General features: G+C 32.1%; 1 long non-coding RNA gene across 1 annotated transcript in view; it reads right to left on the reverse strand.

Moving 5' to 3' along the window:
* LOC127731772 (uncharacterized) overlaps positions 1 to 26,292 on the reverse strand; it is a 55,613-nt gene that overhangs the window by 13,005 nt on the left and 16,316 nt on the right. The window contains exons 3-7 of the long non-coding RNA XR_007995748.1: positions 22,903 to 22,967; positions 15,694 to 15,794; positions 14,370 to 14,442; positions 5,546 to 5,569; positions 4,280 to 4,366 (exon numbers count right to left, since the gene is read on the reverse strand). This is a non-coding gene — a long non-coding RNA (uncharacterized LOC127731772). The remainder of the gene's footprint in view (positions 1 to 4,279; positions 4,367 to 5,545; positions 5,570 to 14,369; positions 14,443 to 15,693; positions 15,795 to 22,902; positions 22,968 to 26,292) is intronic.

Genomic DNA, 26,292 nt, shown 5'->3' on the forward strand with positions numbered 1-26,292 from the left:
AAGTGTAATTAAATGAGGATCCATCATCAATAGTGTGTGAATTTATGAGGATGAATTATTGTGAAGTGTGGATTTATTACGATTCATCTTCAATGATGTTGAAATTGAAAAGGTGTTTTTTAATAAATGGTGCGCGAATGTATCATGTATCAACATCAGGGGTGTTTATATCTATCAGGATCCATTATCAGAGGTGTATGAATGTTTAAGGATTCATTATCAGAGTTGTTTGATTTTTTAAGGATTGATCATAACTTGCGTGTGTATTGATCAGGGTAAATCACCAGTAAAGTGATATTGTATCAGGGTTTATCTTCAGTAAAGTGTGAATGAATGAGGATCAATCATCAGTGAAGTGGATATTTTAAGATTTTAAAGTAGTGGTGTTTGGAGTGATGGGGACTAAATAATCATCAATGGTGTGTGAATTTGTCAGGATTCATCTTTAGTGGTGTTTGGAGTGATGAGGACTAAATGATCATCAATGGTGTGTAAATTTGTCAGGATTCATCTTTAGTGGTGTTTGGAGTGATGAGGACTAAATGATCATCAATGGTGTGTGATTTTGTCAGGATTCATCTTTAGTGGTGTTTGAAGTGATGAGGACTAAATGATCATCAATGGTGTGTGAATTTGTCAGGAATTCATCTTTAGTGATGTTGGAGTGATGAGGACTAAATAATCATCAATGGTGTGTGAATTTGTCAGGATTCATCTTTAGTGGTGTTTGGAGTGCTGAGGACTACATAATCATCAATGGTGTGTGAATTTGTCAGGATTCATCTTTAGTGGTGTTTTGAGTGATGAGGACTACATAATCATCAATGGTGTGTGAATGTGTCAGGATTCATCTTTAGTGGTGTTTGGAGTGATGAGGACTAAATAATCATCAATGGTGTGTGAATTTGTCAGGATTCATCTTTAGTGGTGTTTGGAGTGATGAGGACTAAATAATCACCAATGGTGTGTGAATTTGTCAGGATTCATCTTTAGTGGTGTTTGGAGTGATGAGGACTAAATAATCATCAATGGTGTGTGGATTTGTCAGGATTCATCTTTAGTGGTGTTTGGAGTGATGAGGACTAAATGATCATCAATGGTGTGTGAATTTGTCAGGATTCATCTGTATTGGTGTTTGGAGTGATGAGGACTAAATGATCATCAATGGTGTGTGAATTTGTCAGGATTCATCTTTACTGGTGTTTGGAGTGATGAGGACTAAATACTCATCAATGGTGTGTGAATTTGTCAGGATTCATCTTTACTGGTGTTTGGAGTGATGAGGACTAAATAATCTTCAATGATGTGTGAATTTGTCAGGATTCATCTTTAGTGGTGTTTGGAGTGATGAGGACTAAATAATCATTAATGATGTGTGTATTTGTCAGGATTCATCTTTAGTGGTGTTTGGAGTGATGAGGACTAAATAATCATCAATGGTGTGTGAATTTGTCAGGATTCATCTTTAGTGGTGTTTGGAGTGATGAGGACTAAATAATCATCAATGGTGTGTAAATTTGCCAGGATTCATCTTTAGTGGTGTTTGGAGTGATGAGGACTAAATAATCATCAATGGTGTGTGAATTTGGCAGGATTCATCTTTAGTGGTGTTTGGAGTGATGAGGACTAAATAATCATCAATGGTGTGTGAATTTGTCAGGATTCATCTTTAGTGGTGTTTGGAGTGATGAGGACTAAATAATCATCAATGGTGTGTGAATTTGTCAGGATTCATCTTTAGTGGTGTTTGGAGTGATGAGGACTAAATAATCTTCAATGGTGTGTGAATTTGTCAGGATTCGTCTTTAGTGGTGTTTGGAGTGATGAGGACTAAATAATCATCAATGGTGTGTGAATTTGTCAGGATTCATTTTTAGTGGTGTTTGGAGTGATGAGGACTAAATGATCATCAATGGTGTGTGAATTTGTCAGGATTCATCTTTAGTGGTGTTTGGAGTGATGAGGACTAAATAATCATCAATGGTGTGTGAATTTGTCAGGATTCATCTTTAGTAGTGTTTGGAGTGATGAGGAGTAAATAATCATCAATGGTGTGTGAATTTGTCAGGATTCATCTTTAGTGGTGTTTGGAGTGATGAGGACTAAATACTCATCAATGATGTGTGAATTTGTCAGAATTCATCTTTAGTGGTGTTTGGAGTGATGAGGACTAAATAATCATCAATGGTGTGTGAATTTGTCAGAATTCATCTTTAGTGGTGTTTGGAGTGATGAGGACTATATAATCATCAATGGTGTCTGAATTTGTCAGGATTCATCTTTAGTGGTGTTTGGAGTGATGAGGACTAAATAATCATCAATGGTGTGTGAATTTGTCAGGATTCATCTTTAGTGGTGTTTGGAGTGATGAGGACTAAATAATCATCAATGGTGTGTGAATTTGTCAGGATTCATCTTTAGTGGTGTTTGGAGTGATGAGGACTAAATAATCATCAATGGTGTATGAATTTGTCAGGATTCATTTTTAGTGGTGTTTGGAGTGATGAGGACTAAATAATCATCAATGGTGTGTGAATTTGTCAGGATTCATCTTTAGTGGTGTTTGGAGTGATGAGGACTAAATAATCTTCAATGGTGTGTGAATTTGTCAGGATTCATGTTTAGTGGTGTTTGGAGTGATGAGGACTAAATAATCATCAATGGTGTGTGAATTTGTCAGGATTCATCTGTAGTGGTGTTTGAATTGATGAAGTTGGATGGAATTCATGAACAGTCTTCATCACAGAGTCCAACATCAGGGAGTCCAACATCAGGGATGTATGAATTTATGATGATTCATATTCAGTATTTTATGAATGGATGAATATTTATCATCAGTGGAGTGTAAATTGATGAGTTTTGTTTTCATAGTGAAGAGTAAATGTATGAGTTATCATCATGACTGGTGTTTAAATCGAAAAACAAAATCATCTCTAGTAGTGTGTGAATTTATAAGGATCAGTCATCAGGGATGTGTGTTATAGTCAGGATGCATCATCAGGAATTGTTAGTTAATTAGATTTCATTAACAGTTATGGGTTAATGTTATAAGGGTTCATCAGTAAAGTGAAAATTCATCATAATGCATCATCATTGGTTTGATAATTTATAGGGCTTCACCATCAGAATTATTTAAATTTAGATGGTGATGTTTGAATGTATGGCGATTCAACTTCAGGGAAGTGTGATGTTATGATGTTCATCATCAGCGGTTTGGGAATTGATAGGGCTTCACAATCAGAGGTCTTTGATTTGAAATGGTGATGTGTGAATGTACATGTATGACAACTCACCTTCAGGAAAGTGTGTTTTTATAAAGTTCATCATCAGTGGTGTGTGAATTTATAGGGCTTCGCCATTAGATGTCTTTGATTTGTAATGGTAATGTTTCAATATATGACGTTTCACGTTCAGGGAAGTGTAGTGTTATGAGGTTCATCATCAGTGGTTTGGGAATTGATAGGGCTTCACCACCAGAGGTCTTTGATTTTAAATGGTGATGTATGAATGTTTTGACGATTCATCTGCAGGGAAGTATGATGGTCTGAGGTTCATCTTCAGTGGTGTTGTTTGTTTATTTATAAGGCTTCACCGTCAGAGGTCTACGTTTTTAAATGAAAATGAATGTATGACGATTCATCTCCAGGGAAGTGTGATTTACTGAGGTTCATCTTCAGTGGTTTGTGAATTGATGAACATTCATCATCAGTGATGTGTGCATGTAAAGGCCTTTACAATTAGCTAAATGTTAATTGATGAACATTCATCATACGAAGTAGGTAGGGCTTCAATATCAGTGAAAATCATAGGCCTTGTGAAAACTGATCAAAGATAACGGTCTTAGAATTTACCATGCCAGATACACACTGTATCTAGAATATGTGAAATTGTCATTTAAAATGTTTAAGAAAATGTTTGTTATTGGGATTTTTTTTTCTTCAGAAAACACCCATTTTTTTCTTAGTGCTTTTATATCTTTATTTCAAAGAATTGTTTAGTGACTTTGTAAGTCTTTTCTTTGTTTTTGCCATGGCGGTGTCAGTTTCTATCGACTACTGAGTTTCGAATACTTCCTTTATATATTCCTTCTTTTTTAAGAGTTCACTTTTTTCCAGAGATAGATTACTTATTGACAAGATCAATTTTTTTTTCTATTTATAACCATAGATAATAAATTTAAACCTATTTTGTGGATGGAATGACTAGCATTTTGTGGTGAGTTCTAATTTCATATGTCTTATAATATCTGTATTTATATGGTGTCTGTGTCCTCACTTACTTCATCTCTACATTCCAAATCAGCTCCCTTTTCAAAGGATAGTTTCAAATCTGTTAAACTTCCTTCACGGGCAGCTTTAATAAGTTTCTGTAAGAAAAGCATAATGTTGATTACAAAATTGAACGGTTTTTGATCAAATCTACAGTGTACAGGAGTGCACAGTTTATGGATATGTTTACATGTTTTACAGAACAAAACAATTATAATGTATACTCACATAAGGTATCACTAATATTATTAACATATTTGTATAATGAACCTGCAGCAAGCGCATAATTTTAAAAATATCGCCGATTTTATTCAATTTTGATATCTTACACTGTATATATGAAATACGAAGCTATAATATATTCTATAATGAATGGTAAGTATTTGAATTTTAATTAATATTTAAAACGTAGCTGCTAAGTTCTGAAAAAAAGGCGTCCATATTATGATAGTTTCTTTTTCGTGTGACATTGATTAAACATGAGATAGTAAAGCCTTGATAATAACAATACACTCCTGCAGGTTTTTTTTTTCTTTCTTAAACTACCGAATGAGACGTATTACCGGGTTTGTACTAACATGAGCAACACGGAGGATGCCACATGTGGAGCAGGATCTTCCTACCATTCCGGAGCACCAGATATCACCCCCAGTTTCTGGTGGGGTTCGTGTTGCTGTCTTTACTTTTCTATTTTGTGTTTTGTGTACTATTGTTTGTCTGTTTGTCTTTTTCTCTTTAATTAGCAATGACGTTGTCAGTTTATTTTCGACTTATGAGTTTGAATGTCCCTTTTGTATCTTTCGCCTCTCTTTTTCGGGATTAAGAATGATAATAACTAATAAATTTAATTTTACCAAATAAAAGAATTGAAGGGTGTTCTTCATTTATTTGAAATAAAAAAAAAAAACAAGTGACGAATTTCATTTTTAGAAAGAATTACAACAAAGAAGCCCGCCTCCGGGTGCGGTATTTTCTTGCAGTGTTGAAGAATAATTTGTTGCCTTGGATTGTTTCTACTCTTTGGTCGGATTGTTGTCTCTTTGACACATTCCCGTTTTCATTCTCAATCTTGAGCATTCATCTCTTTATTGAATTTGTCTCTTTGTGAGTATTTGTATTTTCATGCATTCCGCTAATGATATGATATAGTAAGGACGTAATTATATCATTGCTTTTCTTCCTGTCTCCACCTGAGAACACCCCAAACATGTATCTTTCTGTGTGATAGTAAACAAAATTAAGGCAAATGACAACTGGAAAATTTAAAAGAATCTTACCTCATTCCAACTAGCCATTATGTCCTGCAAATAGAACCCAAATTACTCTTTTCTGTTGGTTTTCCAACTTTATATATATTATTGCTCTAATAGTTGTGAACAATGTCTCTTAGCGCTACATCATTGACCTTAAGGGGGTACACAACACCTAAGAAAGATAACTCTTACTCATGGTCTGTTTCATTGTAACGTTTTAAAATCACATGCAATATGCAAGTACTTAAAAGATCCTGATCAGACTGTTTACCTTGTTGCTCAGAGCAGATGTACACCTATTGTTATTCATTTAATCTCTAATCCATTTATAGTTACACATTTTCCATCAATAAATCTTCAAAGAGACAAAATAGGAAAATTTCAAAGTAAAATACATTTACAAAAGAAAACAAAGTGGCAAATGAAGGGAAACAGAAAGGACCGTAACTGTTTTCGTTTTTGGACCCAGGCCTTACATATAATATAACAAAGTATAAAGCATAAAAAGTTAAATGCCTGACAATAAGATTAGAACCAAGTAAATAAATATGCTTCTTTTCGAACCAAATTGATTAAAATCGTAACAGAATTGACTGCACGATACTTTTTTTTGAAAACAGCAGTTTTAAATGAAATACACTTCATAGTTTGTAAAATTGTAGGTTACGAATAATTTATACATGACATGTGTATTTGTGTGTTGAAAAAACGCTGGCATGTTTTTTTTATTAAATTGAAAATTTTAGGACATGTATGATTTATATTCATATAAAAAGTCAGAAGATATCAAGGGGATAACAAACCAGTAGTGCACCATTTACAAGTTAAGGAACAAAGACAACAACAAGATAACAAAAAACATCAGATTCAGTCCACGAAACATTACAATATATCATTCAACTCTCTGTTTTCGACCTCTATCCTGGCAGGTGTAGAAAATAAACAGGTGTCTTCTTTTCCGTCCGCAATTTTTGGGGAAAGTAAATTCTAAATTAAGAACCATGGTTGAAACTGAAACTACACATGTATGATAAAAATAGAACATGTGAGTTTTGCTTTATCAAATTCTTATTTCGAAGGGATAGCAAAATTTGTTTTTTTTTTGTTGTGCTTTTGGGTATCTTTCCGAATTTGCGAATGCAATTTTGTATATTTTAAAAAAAGATGTGGTATGATTGCCAATGAGACAACTCTCCACAAGACACCAAATGACGCAGCAGCTAACAGCTATAGGCCACCGTACGGCCTTCAACAATGAGCAAAGCCCATACCCCATAGTTAGCTATAAAAGGCCCCAAAATCTTAAATGGAAAACAATTCAAATGAGAAAACTAACGGCCCAGTTTATGAACAAAAAATAAACGAACGAAAAACAAACATGAACACGGCAACAAACGACAACCACTGAATTAAAGGTTCCTGACTTGGGACAGGCACATACATACAGAATGTGGCGGGGTTAAACATGTTAGCAGGGTCCCAACCCTTTCCCTAACCTAGGACAGTGGTGTAACAGTATAAAATAAGAACGAACTATAAAAATCAGTTGAAAAAGGCCTAGTTCATCAGACTGATACAAATGGAAATACGTATAATAAAAACATAGAGTGGACATGGCCGGGTACTTGTACATCCAAACAACAAAAAGACACTAAGTACGGATCTGAGCGTACTCACAGTTACTGACAGCTAGCTCAAAGCCAATAACAACTAATAAAAAAAATCAGGCATCTAAGACTCCATAATCAATCAGTGCACATCCAACATCCAATGGATTTAGTGTAAAGACGTCATAAACAAAGTTTTCTTCTCAAGTCTCAGTTCAAGATTATCACTGAATAGAGTATAAGAGGCCAAACAATAATGTGACACTTGTAACTGCAGTTTGATATTTCATGGAATGAGAGGTGGAATGAGTTGAAAACTCTCGCATTTTGATAGCATTTTAAGACTGATCTGCTTTAAACTAAAAACAAGTTGTATCTTATTTTTCATAACCTCACCAGAAATATTATTAAATTATATGTTTAACGAACTTAATGCTTATGCATAAGGATCTTGCACGTTCGGTTCTTATTTATCACCTAGTTCGGATTTTCAGGAGCCGTGGTTCTTTGCACCAATGGATTCGTCGTTCATTTTTGAATCGTTTATCTTTTCTTTTTAAATCTGTACACCAACAAAACTGAAAATCGTGTTCATGTAAAATATCTGGCGATCTTAAGAATTTGCCTATGCATCCTATGTATTTTTGGCGTCTGATGCTGTTATTTTCAACAATTCGTATCTCCTATTTTTATTTTATTATTTCATGTACTTTTACACGCAGAATCCATATGTGAAATTAAAAAAAACATTATGTAGAGTAGTTAAGTATGTACACTTCGCCTCAATAGAAACTATACCTTTTTTTTTATTTTTTATGTAACTACATGTCCTTTATGTATTCCGTGTGCGTGGCATTTGTTGATTATCATAATGTGTGTCTTTATTGGTGTCGATTAGAGCTTGTGTAATATGTATTTGTTAACTAAATATTGACTCTCAATAAAACTTTGAATTCAATTGAATATCAGGCCTAGGTCAAAAGACAAAAGTCATAGCCTTTTCGAGTGTTTCTTACCAAAAATACAGTTATCGTTCTCGAGGTCAAAGTTCAAAGTCACATGAAGGTCAAAACTGTAAGGGGCACACCACCTCATGATGATACATCCACATGCCAAAGATGTAAGGTATATGTCAAAAGACAAAAGAAGTTATTGCCTGGATGTGTTTCTTGCAAACAAATACATTAAGATGACCTTGAAGTCAAATTTGAAGGTCACATGAAGGTCATCAAGATACAAGACACTTGACCTTATGACTATACATCCACATGCCAAATATCTAAGGCCTAGATCAAAAGACAAAAAAAAGTTATGGCAAATAAGTACTATCAGAATGGGACTTGCTCTAATTTATTGAAGGTGGGGGTATATTTTAACCTTGAATTGAAAACAATCTGATGGTTAAATTGTTGTAAATTGTTGCGAGAATAACAGAATGATATAGTACTACAAATGGTTAGTTTTCAAAAAAAATATTTTTTTTAGTTAACATTTTTATCTTAAAATATTTGACTAATTATAGTCATTTTTGATTGCTTCATCTTAGACCCCCATTTTTATTTCAGACTAAAATTTAAGTTTAGAAACAAAAACTTACAAATAAAGGGTATCAATCAACTCAAAATTGCCTGGTTCATCACTATTAACTATGCTTTTGTCAATTTAGACTTAAGTTAAAAAAAATAACATGTATACCCCTTTACCAATATTTCTGGAACTTCAAAAATAGACCGAAATTACCATGTGAACCAAGCCATATTTGGGTGGCCATATCTTTTTTACCAACGGTTCAAATCTTTAAAAAGTTTAACATGATGTCCAGCTAGGCTTTACTTATCAATGAGATGAAAAAAAGAAAAATTCACCGACAGGTTTTTTTGGGGGTATAGTGTTGGGTACCCCCTTAATGATCCTCCCTCTGTTGTTAATTGCTAATGAAAAAGGGGGGTTTAATCAGCATAATGATCAATTACTAATGTTCTGATTTATTTAACAAAGTATTTCTGGAACACATGTATACACATATTTGGTGACACTTAAACAATCAAGGAAAAAAATACGGATTTGTGTCCGCCCTCTGTTTTGATTTTTATTCGAGTTTCAAAACCGAAAATAGAATTAATCGTACAAGAATGGTTGATAACAATTTTTTATTTCTCGTAAAAATGTAAGTAATTATTGCATTTATTATGAATGTCTTTACAATGATATCTAATTATTCAAAGAGTTCAGACACGACAGAAATGTGCAAATTTGTAAGCATAATATAATCGACCATTTTTGGTTAAGCAAATGTGATTAATCGTAGGAAGTGTTGACAGACGGACAATGATATACCTACGTCCTGTCGTCGTCAGGTGTACAAAGAGGGGCATTTACAGCTCACTATATGATATAGATTTGCTCATTGTTGAAGTCAAAATTTGTCAAAAACATACGACAGAGATACATTTGTTTATTAGTTACCGCTATCTTGAGTTGTCATATACAGACAAGGACACTCTGGGCCACAGGAATGAAAGCAAACTGTGGGTAATGATGTTAAAAAAAGACAATACAAGATCCTCTTGGTATACATCTACATGTCCCAAGTTTTTTAGCAGCTGATATAAAATGTATGATTTGTATTTGTTATAAATATGTAAATGTTAAAATTCAAACATGGAAATTTCAAAATGGATATATGAATGTTTTATTATATTTCGTCTTCTTGTTTGTGTCAAGTAATCGTTATTCGTTATTATTTTCGTTGGTTGGATTCCCTTTTTTTTCTGTTTTGTTGTTGTATAAAATCAGGTACATTCATGGCTTTTCATGATGGAGGAATTATTGAAACTGGCAAAGACTGTGCATTAAGTATGTGATAACTAATCATCTGTATTTGGGTATTAATATTTCTTGAAAGTAAAACGTGTTTGATTAAAATAGCCTCTTTGTTCAAAAACAATGTTATTTCTTTTTGAGGCCCCCTTCGAGCATTCAATTGTTTCAATTTTAGGAGTTTGACTACAGTTTGGTTCAGGTATTGGTTTAAGTAGATTTAAAGCAACCAAGCCCCTTTCTTTTTCCGAATTTTTAATTTTTATGATTATTGTATGCGATTTATTTCAATTGAATGAGACATTTCATGGTTATTGATATTACATTTGTGTATTTATTACATTACTTTATAGTCCAAGGATGTAAAGCCAGACATTACAACTATTAAGATCTATGGTCGTTTATACAATTGTCTGAGCTCCTCCTATTCTTTCTTTTTTTTTTTCTTCATATAAAGAGCAATCAATGGCGGGATTTGTTAGTGCAATAAATAAGAAAAAAAAACATTCAGTTAATGAGCTCCTTTAACAACAAAAATTTACAACACACTACCATCAAAAGAAAAACACTTCATTCCTGTTTCAAATATACAGATGGGTGCAGTCCTAACCTGTACAGCAAGTTAACTTGATAACCAGTCATTTGGACTGGTCAAAGTTAACCTGTGACCGGATTTAGGACTGCTCTGACCAGTCCTAGGACCATAATCTAGTTCACTTGAAAAGCGGACTTGGTCCTAGGACTGTTTTTATGTCTGCCAAAACGTTAACTTGGAAACAGGTCCGCTATTGATATAAGTTAATTTCGAACCAGTCCTGTCATAAGTTAACATAAGTTAACTTCGAAACCAGTCCTGCCCTAAAATTAACATGAGTTAACTACGAAACCAGTCCTGCCACAAAGTTAACATAAGTTAACTTTTGCTTTGACAAATCCGATCGGAACCAGACCTGTTCCCAAGTTAACTTTTGACTGGTCTGCTCAACACTTAGTTAACTTGTAACCAGGACCGCTCTACATCGATTTTTTAAAAATATTTTTTAATATCTTTGTTTCGTAGTATAAATATCGAAAATAAAGTAAAATTAGTACTTCCGTTATTTTATAAACAGGATTAACTATAAATATTTGAAAATAAAGTACACATAAAACGTTGCTTGTAACACAAATTTATCTGTGATCTGCCAATCTATAGATTAAAAAACGATCTTGGTTGCAATGATAACGGGCACTGAATATATATATTCCAATACCTATCAAATTCAACCATATTAGCACTTTATTATGTATATATATGAAAGGACGTATATTAGATGTTAGTTATACGTCCTTGTTAGTTATATGTCCTTGTTAGTTAAACGTCCTTGATCTATGTAGCCACAATCAGCAATATTTTAATTTCAGGATTGAATTTATTATACAAATTGAAAGCATCATTTACACACATGACTACAAATGTTTGTTCGCATACATTTAGGGTGCCAGCATGTCCTCCTTTTATTCAAAATATTGATACGTAACAAAATTTCAGTAGTTTTGATACCTCATGCTGACTTGTACAACAGAATTGTTTGACCTCATCGACCAAAACAGACCATATGTGCACTTTAATTTGTAAATCTTTATACCCACATATTAAATCAGCCACATTTTTTATGTCAGGATTCAATGTGTAATACAATGGACAGCAATATTGCAATAAAATAACAACAAATTTTTATTCGCATAAATTAAGGTTGCCATTATGTCCTCCTTTTATTCAAAATATTGATACGTAGTAAAATTTCAGTAGTTTTGAAACCTCATGCTGACTTGTACAACAAAATTATTTGACCGCATCGACCAAAACTGACCATATGTGCACTTTAATTTGTAAATCTATATACCGGCATAGTAAATCAGCCATATGTTTTATGTCAGGACTCAATGTATAATACAATGGACAGCAATATTGCAATACAATAACAACAAATTTTTGTTCGCATAAATTCAGGGTGCCACCATGTCCACCTTTTATTCAAAATATTGATACATAACAAAATTTCAATAGTTTTGATACTTCATGCTGACTTGTACAACAAAATTATTTGACCGCATCGACCAAAACTGACCATTTGTGCACTTTAATTTGTAAATCTATATACCGGCATAGTAAATTAGCCATATTTTTTATGTCCGGATTCAATGTATAATACAATGGACAGCAATATTGCAATACAATAACAACAAGTTTTTGTTCGCATAAATTTAGGGTGCCAGCATGTCCTCCTTTTATTTAAAATATTGATATGTAACAAAATTTCAGTAGTTTTGATACCTCATGCTGACTTGTACAATAATTCTAGCCTTCGATTCGAAAATGTGGATTCTTTTACAAGTATAACTCATGACTTGTAAAGAACTATGGCTGAGTCTAATGGTAATGAAAATATATTGATAAATTATGCTATACAACTCTTAACAGAAAGAAATGTTTGTGTTGTTTTAAGTCAAGAAAATACTAAGACAGAAAACGTTCAGGTGGTCACATCTCCAAAGTAATGTACCCTTTAAAACACATTAATGTATTCTTCAAAAAAACAAAATATTTGCCTGTAATACATTGACAATGGCTGACATGGTAATTTAGGTGTTAACTAAGTGAGATATGGTTGCATACAAATATCTAAAAATGCAGATATAGTACAAACATGACTTGCTATGTAAAATTCAAATTCATGGGATGTGAACTGGTTCCCATTTCAAACAGAGAAAACATGGTTTATCTATTGGTTTAAATTAGATTTAAATTTTATTTAAATAGTTTCGAGTACTCTTAGATCGGTACTTTGTGATTTTGTCTATTTGTTTAATTTCATGAATTGATGCTATACCACCGTCATAGATTTAAGGGAAGTTTTAACGCACAAGTTTAACCTCGCCACATCCTAATTAAGATTGACCCTTCTCGGGAGCTCTTTGATTAAGTGGTTGTCGTCCGTTGATGTCGGTCATATTTGATTTTTGTTTATCATTTATACATAAATCAGGATGTTTGTTTTCCCATTTGAAATATTTGATATTTTGTTATGCCGGTATTATTGTTAATCTATGTTGTGAAGACTGTAACGTGACGTATAGTTGTTAACATCCTCATTCTGTTTGTGTATTGTGGTCTGTTGTCTTATTGCAAATCGTGCAACATCCCCTTATCTTAGTGTGTAATTAAGGTACGTATACTAAACTAAAAGAAATAAATAGAGAAACAAATTATGAAGAAAATGTTTAAATGTTGATATGGAATTGATATCGTCGACAAATATAAACAGACGAACCAGGAGAAACTAAATTGTCTATATAGATAATTGTAGCAGATAAACATTTGGTACATGTGTCGATATCGACTCGATGTCGTCGATATCGTCGATATCGACATGTCAAAACAGACGAAACAGGACAAACTAAATTGTCTATTCATATAACTGTAGGAGATAAACATTTGGAACATAATTTTTCGATGTCGACACGATGTCGTCAATAATGTCGATATCGACATCTAGAATAAACGATCTGGGAGAAACTAAAATTGTTTATATACATAACTGTGAAACAGATAGACAGTTCGAACATAATGTGTCGATATCGACTCGATATCGTCGATATCGTCTATATCGACATCTTAAAACAGACGAACCAGGAGAAACCAAATTGTCTATATAGATTATCGTAGTAGATAGTCATTTGAAACATAGTGTGTCCATATCGACTTGATGTCGTCGATATCGACATCTTTATTAGACGAACCAGGAGAAACTATAAATTGTCTATATAGAAAAATGTAGCAGATAAACATTTGGATCATTATTTGTCGATATCTACTCGATATCGTTAATGTCGTCGATATCGAGACTACATTGTGTCTTGGACATATTTTTAATCGATTGGATGTGTGTCTTCATTGGAATACATCATTACTATTTGTAAAAGTACACTGATTTTATTCAGTAATTTTCTTAATTCCTTATGAAAATGTTAAAGGTTTTGTCAAATTACTACTCTGATCACGAAAAAAATAGATCATACTATCTACAGTGCAAGTTTAATTTTACTCAAAACAAACACTCTACTTCACTACAAATCACAGAACAGCACACTGTATTGGATTTAGTAAATGAATCTGTTATACAAATATATGATAGTCTGTAGAGCTGAACAGGCGAAGATTACCATTTACGTTTTGATATTTTATTCTTTACACATTCATAGCAAGTTGTTTGGGGGTGGAGGTGAACAAATTTAATGTTAACAAACTTAAGTGTCGAACTTTTAAATAAGCTGTATGCCAGGATACTAGAACACAGTCGTTTCATTTTTCATTCATTTTCTAAATTTGCTAATTTTTCAACAATATTTTTTTTACAGTTTACACTATTATTACTTACACACACAAAAAAAGCTTCTGAGAAAATCAGATATTTCTAAAATGCATCCACAAATACTGTTACTGCATTTAATCTGAAAAAAAAACATTTAAGGTAGATCATAGGTATATATGTCTTGAGATAGAATTTTCTTATACTTTGCCAACATGAAGATTTTACTATGCTTTTTTCAAAAATATAATAAAAAGTATGGGTCACCGTGCTATTTTTCAAGCTATGAGTCGTTGAACATTGCCTAAATGTGGTTACATTGTTCATGAAAAAACACATGTGTGTGCATAAAAAAAAAATCTACGAGATAGAATTTTGATATAAATTGTTATAAGATAGGTTTTATAATATGTTTTAAGAAAATAAAAAGAAAAAATGGTGTCACCGAACTTGTTTTCTTGCTACAAGTAAAAATAAAAAATGTCTTCCTTATAAGTCCAGTATATATGTTTTACTTAAAGAGTTATCTCCCCTTAAATGGCTTATTTGAAATAATATATTCTAAAAACACAAAATTTGAGTTATAAAATAAATCACTAAGTTTTCTTTATATATATAAACAGTCTAACCAATCAATTGCAAATCTGTCTTCAAATTTGCAGATTTGGGCAAAATACAATCCAAGATGGCGGTATACCATGAATCTACCTTACACAAATATATATTTTATACTAAATGAATAACCGGCTGTACAGTTTATTTATTTTGAAATATGTCCAAAATATCTGCGGCCTGTTCGCGTCTAAGTTTGTTGTGATAGTAACCAAATTCATTGCAATAGTGTTTTCAAGTCTCAAAAGACATTGACAGAGCCTACACTTGCTATGATATTGTAATATAAAAATGATGATTGATGGAAAAACAAGTACAAGAGCATGATGTCATTTGGAAAACCGTATTAAAGAGATTTAAGTGAAATCTGCATTGGATTTGATTTTCTATGCTCGTTTTGTAATATTACAAATCCTCACGTTTTTAAATGTTTATATCTATTGGCTTCCTCTTAAATTGACCTTATTACGAAATTTAACATTAAAACTGGATGTTTCAACGTCAATGTACCATGACAGAGGGGAATGGCCAAATAATATCTAAAGAAGATGTGATTATCACGATATGTGTTTGTGATGTTTGTCATATCGAGAAATGTCAATTCAACAAGTTCAACACTTACTTCAATCAATGAAGGAAAGCTCCAAATGACAGTGTGACACCATGGTACATAATGGTACGAGGACTTTACGTTTTATATAAGTACTTATTCACTGAATCATCCGGTGTATCCAATATATTTTTTTCATAAATATATACAGTATATTATCACATCACTTACCTTAATCAATGCATGAAATATTCCAATGACAGTGTGGCACAATGGTACAGGGATATTCGACGACTTTTTCAATTGTATCTATAGGGCCAAATTATTTTCACCTGAAACAAGCTTTTTAATTGAATACAAATCGTCGAACAGAACTCTGTTCCTCTTATATGATTTCTAACTCATAATATTATGTTTGTAAGCATAATTATCGATATTTTACCTTGCAAAAGTTTTAATATGAAGAGCATATTTAATTTTTTTTTCAAATAGAATGCATGTTCCTTGAATCCTATTTCTTTTTTATTTTGCAATCTGCTGTTCAAATCTCAAATTGTATTTAAGGATGTACTTAGGTGAAATTAAAAAAAAATATATAGAAATTAAAATTGATACTTTAAGTCGGAAGAGCATTAGTTAAGCAACAAACTAAGCTAAAAATATTGATAAGTTATGGACCTCCTTTTCGGGATATTTAAAAAAAAATTAAATGGCGGGAAAAGGCTGACTCGGACTTTTACCTTACAGTTGGGTGCAGACCAAGCATTACATAAAGTAAACGCAGGTTAACGCCGCGTGCACATATTTCGTTAGTGAACTTCAATTTTCGCGTTTACTAGTACACGCGCGTTTACTATAATTAAGTTAACGCGGTCAAAATGGAAATTTCTAATGTCTACCCGAGTAAACGGGCGTTTACTATGTGTCCGTTTAGTCAGTAGTAAACGGGCGTTTACTTCAGATTTCACAAGTTTATTTTTTACGTGCACTTAAAAGTAAACGGGCGTTTACTACAGATTTCACAAGTGTATTTCTACGTGCACTTGAAAGTAAACGCGCGTTTACTTTTCGCGTTAACTGATTGTGTAAATTAAGAAATAAACTTCGTGTTCATTTGCACATTAATTTTTAATTAAAACGAATTGTATCTTAATATTTTATGTACAAGTGTTTCAAACCAGAACAATTCAAAAACACTTTTAATTCGAAATATTAACTTTTATTAATTACAAAAAATCAGTTCCAACAATTTTCCCCGAGTTGCAGATTTTCTATATTTTCTATTCAAAAGTTACATGTACAAATATCGAGGCAAATAGAAAGGTTATCCAACACATCGGATAAATATTTGTATATGATGGGATATAAACATCATGGTATACGTTGCTTCGTTCCCCATTTTTAACAGTCTCTTCCTAAATATAACTCAATGCATTTAATACATGGATTTTTAATCGTGATTCACCTTGTTTGCCTTGGATTTACAAGATTTAAGATTCTGTTTTGCCAAATGTTCGATCGAGACAGACTTATCCATAACGATTATAAATGATATCTGGGACGTCCGAAAAATATACTCGTTCTGAACATGAAAAAAAATATTTGCCCCTGGACGTTAGGCTACAAACGAAATCTATTAACTGCCATAATGTATTAACAGTACACTTTTCCAAGAAGAGAACTTCGTATACTTTGGATACATGTTAACTCGTACTTTTCAGTATAAACTACTTTAATCAGTCATGTCAGTGTTGGATGATGCCGTTAAATATTATAGTTTTGTTTTAAATACAAACCATCCCGAACTACTGACTTAAGTGACAGTTCATTATGCAACTATAAAGATTTCCATAAAAAATGCAAATATGGTCAGTTTTGGTTGATGCGGACAAATAATTCTGTTATATGAGTCAGTCTAAGGTATAAACACACTAAATTTGTTTATTATTCAATATTTTGAATAAAAAGAGTACATGCTGGCACTATAACTTGATGCGAACAAAATTGTGTAGTCATTGTTTTCTAATATTACTGTCATTCGTTTTATACAGATCCTCCTGACCTAAAAATATAACTAGTTTACTATGCAGCTTTATAGATTAGCATGATATAGTGCAAATATAATCAGTTTGGGTTGATGCGTACCAATTATTTTCTTATACGAGTCAGTCTGAAGTATGAAAACTACTGATAATTCCTTATGATTCAAAATTTTGAATAAAAACAGGACATTTTGGCACTCTCAATTGATGCGAACAAAATTTTGTAGTCATTGTGGTCCAATATTGCTATCATTTGTTTTATACAATCCATCCTTACATAAAAATATAACTGATTTACTATGCGATTATAAGATTTACATAAAAAAGAGCAAATTAGGTCAGTTTTGGTTGATGCAGACAAATAATTTTGTTATACGAGTTAGTCTGAGGTATAAAACCTACTGATATTTGTTCACGATTAGATATTTTGAATAAAAAGAGGACATGCTGGCACTATAAATTGATGCGAACCAAATTTTTTAGTCATTGTGTTCCAATATTTCTGTAATTTGTATTATGCAGTCCCTTCTGACCTAAACATATAACTGAATTACTGTGCAGCTCTATAGATTAACTTGATAAAGTGCAAATATGGTCAGTTTTGGTTGATGCAGACAAATAATTTTGTTATAAGAGTCAGTCTGAGGTATAAAAACTACTGATATTTGTTTACGATTAGATATTTTGAATAAAAAGAGGACATGCTAGCACTATAAATTGATGCGAACCAAATTTTTTAGTTAATGTTTTCCAATATTGCTGTCATATGTATCATACAATCCATACTGATATAAATATATTACTGATTTAGTATGCGACTATAAGATTTACATAAAAAAGAGCAAATTAGGTCAGTTTTGGGTGATGCGGAAAAATAATTTTGTTATACGAGTCAGTCTGAGGTATGAAAACTACTGATATTAGTTAACGATTCAATATTTTGAATAAAAACAGGACATTTTGGCTTTCTCAATTGATGCGAACAAAATTTTGTAGTCATCATGATCCAATATTGCTATCATTTGTTTTATACAATCCATCCTTACATACAAATTGTATTCATTGTGGTCCAATATTGCTATCATTTGTTTTGTACAATCCATCCTTGCATACAAATTGTATTCATTGTGGTCCAATATTGCTATCATTTGTTTTATACAATCCATCCTTGCATAAAAATATTACTGATTTACTATGCAACTTAAGATTTATAGAAAAAATGAGCAAATTAGGTCAGTTTTGGTTGATGCAGACAAGTAATTTTGTTATACAAGTCAGTCTGAGGTATGAAAACTACTGATATTTATTTACGATTCAATATTTTGAATAAAAACAGGACATTTTGGCACTCAATTGATGCGAACAAAATTTTGTAGTCATTGTGGTCCAATATTGCTATCATTTGTTTTATACAATCCATCCTTACATAAAAATATAACTGATTTACTATGCGATTATAAGATTTACATAAAAAAGAGCAAATTAGGTCAGTTTTGGTTGATGCAGACAAATAATTTTGTTATACGAGTCAGTCTGAGGTATAAAAACTACTGATATTTGTTCACGATTAGATATTTTGAATAAAAAGAGGACATGCTGGCACTATAAATTGATGCGAACCAAATTTTTTAGTCATTGTGGTCCAATATTTCTGTAATTTTTATTATACAGTCCCTCCTGACCTAAAAATATAACTGAATTACTGTGCAGCTATATAGATGGACTTGATAAAGTGCAAATATGGTCAGTTTTGTTTGATGCAGACAAATAATTTTGTTATAAGTGTCAGTCTGAGCCCACTCTGAGGTATAAAAACTACTGATATTTGTTCACGATTAGATATTTTGAATAAAAAGAGGACATGCTGGCACTATAAATTGATGCGAACCAAATGTTTTAGTCATTGTGGTCCAATATTTCTGTAATTTGTATTAAACAGTCCCTCCTGACCTAAAAATATAACTGAATGACTGTGCAGCTATATAGATGGACTTGATAAAGTGCAAATATGGTCAGTTTTGGTAGATGCAGACAAATAATTTTGTTATACAAGTCAGTCTGAGGTATAAAAACTACTGATACTTGTTTACGATTAGATATTTTGAATAAAAAGAAGACATGCTGGCACTATAAATTGATGCGAACCAATTTTTTTAGTCATTGTGGTCCAATATTTCTGTGAATTGTATTATACAGTCCCTCCTGACCTAAAAATATAACTGAATTACTGTGCAGCTATATAGATGGACTTGATAAAGTGCAAATATGGTCAGTTTTGGTTGATGCAGACACATAATTGTGTTATAAGAGTCAGTCTGAGGTATGAAAACTACTGATATTTGTTTACGATTCAATATTTTGAACAAAAACAGGACATTTTGGCACTCTCAATTGATGCGGACAAAATTTTGTAGTCATTGTGGTCCAATATTGCTATCATTTGTTTTATACAATCCATCCTTACATAAAAATATAACTGATTTACTATGCGATTATAAGATTTACATAAAAAAGAGCAAATTAGGTCAGTTTTGGATGATGCAGACAAATAATTTTGTTATACGAGTCAGTCTGAGGTATGAAAACTACTGATATTTGTTTACGATTAGATATTTTGAATAAAAAGAGGAGATGCTGGCACTATAAATTGATGCGAACCACATTTTTTAGTTAATGTTTTCTAATATTGCTGTCATTTGTTTAATTCAATCCATACTGATATAAAAATATTACTGATTTAGTATGCGACTATAAGATTTACATAAAAAAGAGCAAATTAGGTCACTTTTGGTTGATGCAGAAATATAATGTTGTTATACGAGTCAGTCTGAGGTATGAAAACTACTGATATTTCTTTGCAATTCAATATTTTGAATAAAAACAGGACATTTTGGCACTCTCAATTGATGCGGACAAAATTTTGTAGTCATTGTGGTCCAATATTGCTATCATTTGTTTTATACAATCCATCCTTACATAAATATATAACTGATTTACTATGCGATTAAAAGATTTACATAAAAAAGAGCAAATTAGGTCAGTTTTGGTTGATGCAGACAAATAATTTTGTTATACGAGTCAATCTGAAGTATAAAAACTACTGATATTTGTTCACGATTAGATATTTTGAATAAAAAAAGAGGACATGCTGGCACTATAAATTGATGCGAATTAAATGTTTTAGTCATTGTGGTCCAATATTTCTGTAATTTGTATTATACAGTCCCTCCTGACCTAAAAATATAACTGAATTACTGTGCAGCTATATAGATCGACTTGATAAAGTGCAAATATGGTCAGTTTTGGTAGATGCAGACAAATAATTTTGTTATACAAGTCAGTCTGAGGTATAAAAACTACTGATGTTTGTTAACGATTAGATATTTTGAATAAAAAGAGGACATGCTGGCACTATAAATTGATGCGAACCAAATTTTTTAGTTATTGTTTTCCAATATTGCTGTCATTTGTATTATACAATCCATACTGATATAAAAATATTACTGATTTAGTATGCGACTATAAGATTTACTTGATGAAGTGCAGATATGATCATTTTTGGTTGATGCGGAAAAATAATTTTGTTATACGAGTCAGTCTGAGGTATGAAAACTACTGATATTTGTTTACGATTCAATATTTTGAATAAAAAGAGGACATGCTGGCACTATAAATTGATGCGAATTAAATGTTTTAGTCATCGTGGTCCAATATTGCTGTCATTTGTATTATACAGTCCCTCCTGACCTAAAAATATAACTGAATTACTGAGCGGCTATATATATTTACTTGATGAAGTGCAGATATGATTATTTTTGGTTAATGAGGTCAATTAATTTTGTTAAACGAGTCAGCCTGAGTCGGACAGTGTGAGATGTGAAAAATGCTGGATTTTGGTGATGATTTAATTATTTTAATAAAAGAAGGACATGCTTGAACTGTTTGTTTGTGCAGAAAAAAGAAATTTACTATGATCAATTTTCAATTAATTTAAGAGGTGTTATTAAATTATTAATTAACTGTTAATGTCTATCGAAAATGAACAGTTGGTCATTTAATTTTGATGTACTTTATCATTTGATATTTAAGGTCTGTGTATCCAGGATACGATGACAATTTGCGTTAACGCGCGTTTACTACAAACAGTAAACGTGCGTTTACTTTTGACGAAATTAGAAGACGGGCCTTTTTCACGTTAACGCGGAAGTAAACGCGAAAGTAAACGCCCGTTTACTCTTTACAAAATTAGAAGACGCGCCGATTTTGCGTTAACGCAAAGGTAAACGCGAAAGTAAACGCCCGTTTACTTTTTATGTCTACTGAAATTTCTGAGTTAACGCACAGTTAACGCGGCGTTTACTTGAAGTGCACGCGAGTAAACGCCACGTTAACTTATTCCGCCCGTTTACATGTAATGCTTGGTCTGCACCCAACTGTATATTTGCATTGGTTTTATTTGGGTCTCAAATCGAAAGAAAAGAAATCTAGAATCTGCTTAAAGTTTGGTTATTGACCTTTTATGAGCTATTGAAGTCTTATATGAAAAGAAAAATGGGTGTCATGGGGCAAACATTTGACCCTGTATCGTAGGAAAAAATCAAAGGAGTTTGAACACTTACACAAATTCCTAAACATAACCTAAGTACATCATTAAATACTTTCAGTTGATGACATTTTAACATCCTAGTCTCTCGTGTGTGTTTTCGATTTTTGTTGTTTTAAATTCTTGATAGTCTGTACAGTTAATCAGGCAACGAATACTATTTATGTATAAAAATTAAACAAATATATTTGCTATTTTCATTTGTTAGCACTGTGTTAATAAATCTGCTGGCTAACTGCTCGTCTTGGAGGGTATCTGCAGCCCAGTACTCTGTGTTTGCTAAGGACATTATTCTATAATTCCATACTCTTTTTAATGTCCGAAATTGTTCAGAAACCTAGCTTTCAATGAACTTGATTTTTAAAAGTTAATTTTGTCATGATGCAAATTCCTCATGTTTGTATATGCTTATATATATTGCTTTCCTCTAAATCTGACATAATAATACGTTTTAACATTTAAACTATGTAACTGTTTCAAAGTCAATGTACTATAGGGGAATGACCAAAAACTATCTATAGACAGGAGATGTGCTCAAACTGATATTTTATTTGTTTATTTATTTTTTTTTATGAGAAGAGGGTGAAATGTCGTTACACGATATTTCAATATAACACTTACCTAAAACAATGAGGGGATGGACAACATGGATGTAAACAAACTTTAGTGTCATACTTTTGGGAAAAAAATATATGTCAGGACGCTTGAACAGAGTCGTTTTATTTTCATTTAAGTTTTGAATCTGCTAACTGTTCAACGTTACATTTTGATACGTAATACACTAGTAATACATACACTAATGAAGAAGCCACCATTACGTTCAGATCTCTCTCGAAAAAATAGCTGTTACTTCATTTGATCTGAAAAAAAATTACATTCAAATATATATATATATATATTTATGTTGTTTGTGCAATATTTAAACCCCTCTAACAAGAAATTTGTTTTGCATGCACACGTATAAAAATTGCGGTTTTTATCCAACGCAATCATAGGTTTGAACGTTGTTTTCAATTAAGACTTGTTTATATTTTTTCGTTTGAGCTTGTATTATATTTGCCTTCGGGTTAATGATCCGTTCATCCTATTTTGACTACTCAAAATTCAAGAGTCTATCCTAAATTGAGGTAAATTGTATGGCTTTCCAAATACCGTTTCGATTCCTAACATCACTGAAGAGACATTAATTGTCGAAATCCGGATATGGTGTACAAAAACCTTTGCACCTTTTGTTTGCGGTATACCATCTTTTCCGCAAGTTTATTGTTTTCTGTTTAGTATTAAATTTATAATTAAGATCCATTTATTACATCGGTGATCCGTTTATTTGGCAATCGCCAATGGCAGTCAGCAGGGTTTAAGAACATTTGTTGTTCGACCTGTTAGTCAAATGCGTTTTGTTAAGATATACTTTTTCACATTTTTGGTCATTTGGAAAATGTTTGTTTGTGCTGTATTTAGACCCCTCTAACAAGAAATTTCTTTTGCATGCACACGTATAAAAATTGCGGTTTTTATCCAACGCAATCATAGGTTGAACGTTGTTTTCAATTTAGACTCGTTTATATTTTTTCGTTTGGGCTTGTATTATATTTGCCTTCGGGTTTATATGATCCGTTCATCCTACAGATGGGTGCAGTCCTAACCTGTACAGCAAGTTAACTTGATAACCAGTCATTTGGACTGGTCAAAGTCAACCTGTGACAGGATTTAGGAATGCTCTGACCAGTCCTAGGACCACAATCTAGTTAACTTAAAAAGTGGACTTGGTCCTATGACTGTTTTTATATCTGCCGAAAACGTTAACTAGAAAACAGGTCCGCTATAGATATAAGTTAACTTCGAAACCAGTTTTGTCATAAGTTAACACAAGTTAACTTTGATTTTGACAACTCTGATCGAACCAGACCTGATATCAAGTTAACTTTTGGCCTGGTCTGCTCAACACAAAGTTAACTACATCGATTTTTTTTTAATATCTTTTAATGTCTTTGTTTCTTGGTATAAACATAAAAAAATAAAGTCAGTTTAATAGTTCCGTGATATAAACATGATTAAATACATGTAGCTCCATGTTGAAGTGATCTATTTGTAAATAAAGTACACATAAAACTTTGCTTGTTTATATACAAATATATCCGTGATCTGCCTTTCTATATATTAAAAAAACGATAATGGTTACAATGCTAACGAGCTGAATATATATTCCAATAGTCATATCGAATTCTTAAATCGTATTAACCATATTTGCACTTTATAATGTAAATCTATATAGCCGTAAAGTAAATCAGAAATATTTTTATGTCGGGATAGAATATATAATACAAATGACAGCAATATTGGAACACAATCACTACAAAATTTTACCCGCATAAATTAAGAGTGCCAGCATGTCCTCCTTTTGTTCAATATATTGATACGTAACAAAATTTCAGTATTTTTGATTCCCCAGGCTGACTCGTATAGCAAAATTATTTGACCGTATCAACAAAAACTTACCATAGTTGCACTTTATCATGTAAATCTATATAGTCGCATAATAATTCAGTAATATTTTATGTCAGTATGTATTGTATAATACAAATGACAGCAATATTGGAACATAATGTGAACACAAAATTTTGTCCGTATCAATCTAGATTGCCAGCATGTCCTCTTTTTAATCAAAATATTGTCTCGCAACAAAATGTCAGTAGTTTTGATACCTCAGACTGACTCCTATACCAAATTATCTGACCATAACAACCAAAAACTGATCATATTTGCACTTTATTTTGTAAATCTATATAGCCGCATAGTAAATCAGCAACTATTTTTATATCAGGATTAAATGTATAATAGAAATGACAGCAATATTGGAACACAACAACTACAAATTTTGTCCGCATAAATTTAGAGTGCCAGGTGGGCATGTTCTCCTTTTTGTTCAATATATTGATACGTAACAAATTTTCAGTAGTTTTGATACCTCAGGCTGACTCATCTAACAAAATTATTTGACCGTATCAACCAAAACTGACCATATTTGCACTTTATTTTGTAAATCTATATAGCAGCATAGTAAATCAGCAACTATTTTATGCCAGGATTTAATATATAATACAAATGAGAACAATATTGGAACACAACAACTACAAATTTTTGTTCGCATAAATTTAGTGTGCCAGCATGTCCTCCTTTTGTTCAATATATTGATACGTAGCAAAATTTCAGTAGTTGTGATACCCCAGGCTGACTCCTATAACAAAATTATTTGACCGTATCAACCAAAACTGACCATATTTGCACTTTATTTTGTAAATCTATATAGCCACATAGTAAATCAGCAACTATTTTTATGTCAGGATTTAATGTATAATACAAATGACAGCAATATTGGAACACAACAACTACCTTTTGTTCAATATTTTGATACGTAACAAAATTTCAGTAGTTTTGATACCCCAGGCTGACTCCTATAACAAAATTATTTGACCGTATCAACCAAAACTGACCATATTTCCACTTGATTTTGTAAATCTATATAGCCACATAGTAAATCAGCAACTATTTTTATGTCAGGATTTAATGTATAATACAAATGACAGCAATATTGGAACACAACAACTACAAAATTTAGTCCGCATAAATTTAGAGTGCCAGCATGTCCTCCTTTTGTTCAATATACATGATATATTGATACGTAACTAAATTTCAGTAGTTTTGATACCTCAGGCTGACAAAATTATTTGACCGCATTAACCAAAACTGACCATATTTGCACTTTATTTTGTAAATCTATATAGCCGCATAGTAAATCAGCAACTATTTTTTTGTCAGGATTTAATGTATATTACAAATTATAGCAATATTGGAACACAACAACCATGACAACTACAAATTTTTGTCTGCATAAATTTAGAGTGCCAGCATGTCCTCCTTTTGGTCAATATACATGATATATTGATACGTAACTAAATTTCAGTAGTTTTGATACCCCAGGCTGACTTGTATAGCAAAATTATTAGACTGCATCAACCAAAACTGACCATATTTGCACTTTATTATGTAAATATTTATAGCCGCATAATAATTCAGTAATATTTTTATGTCAGGATTTAATGTATAATACAAATGACAGTAATATTGGAACACAATGAATACATACATTTGTCCGCATAAATTTAGAGTGCCAGCATGTCCTCC

The sequence above is a fragment of the Mytilus californianus genome, unplaced genomic scaffold, assembly GCF_021869535.1.
Source record: "Mytilus californianus isolate M0D057914Y unplaced genomic scaffold, xbMytCali1.0.p SCAF_20, whole genome shotgun sequence".
Taxonomy (NCBI): domain Eukaryota; kingdom Metazoa; phylum Mollusca; class Bivalvia; order Mytilida; family Mytilidae; genus Mytilus; species Mytilus californianus.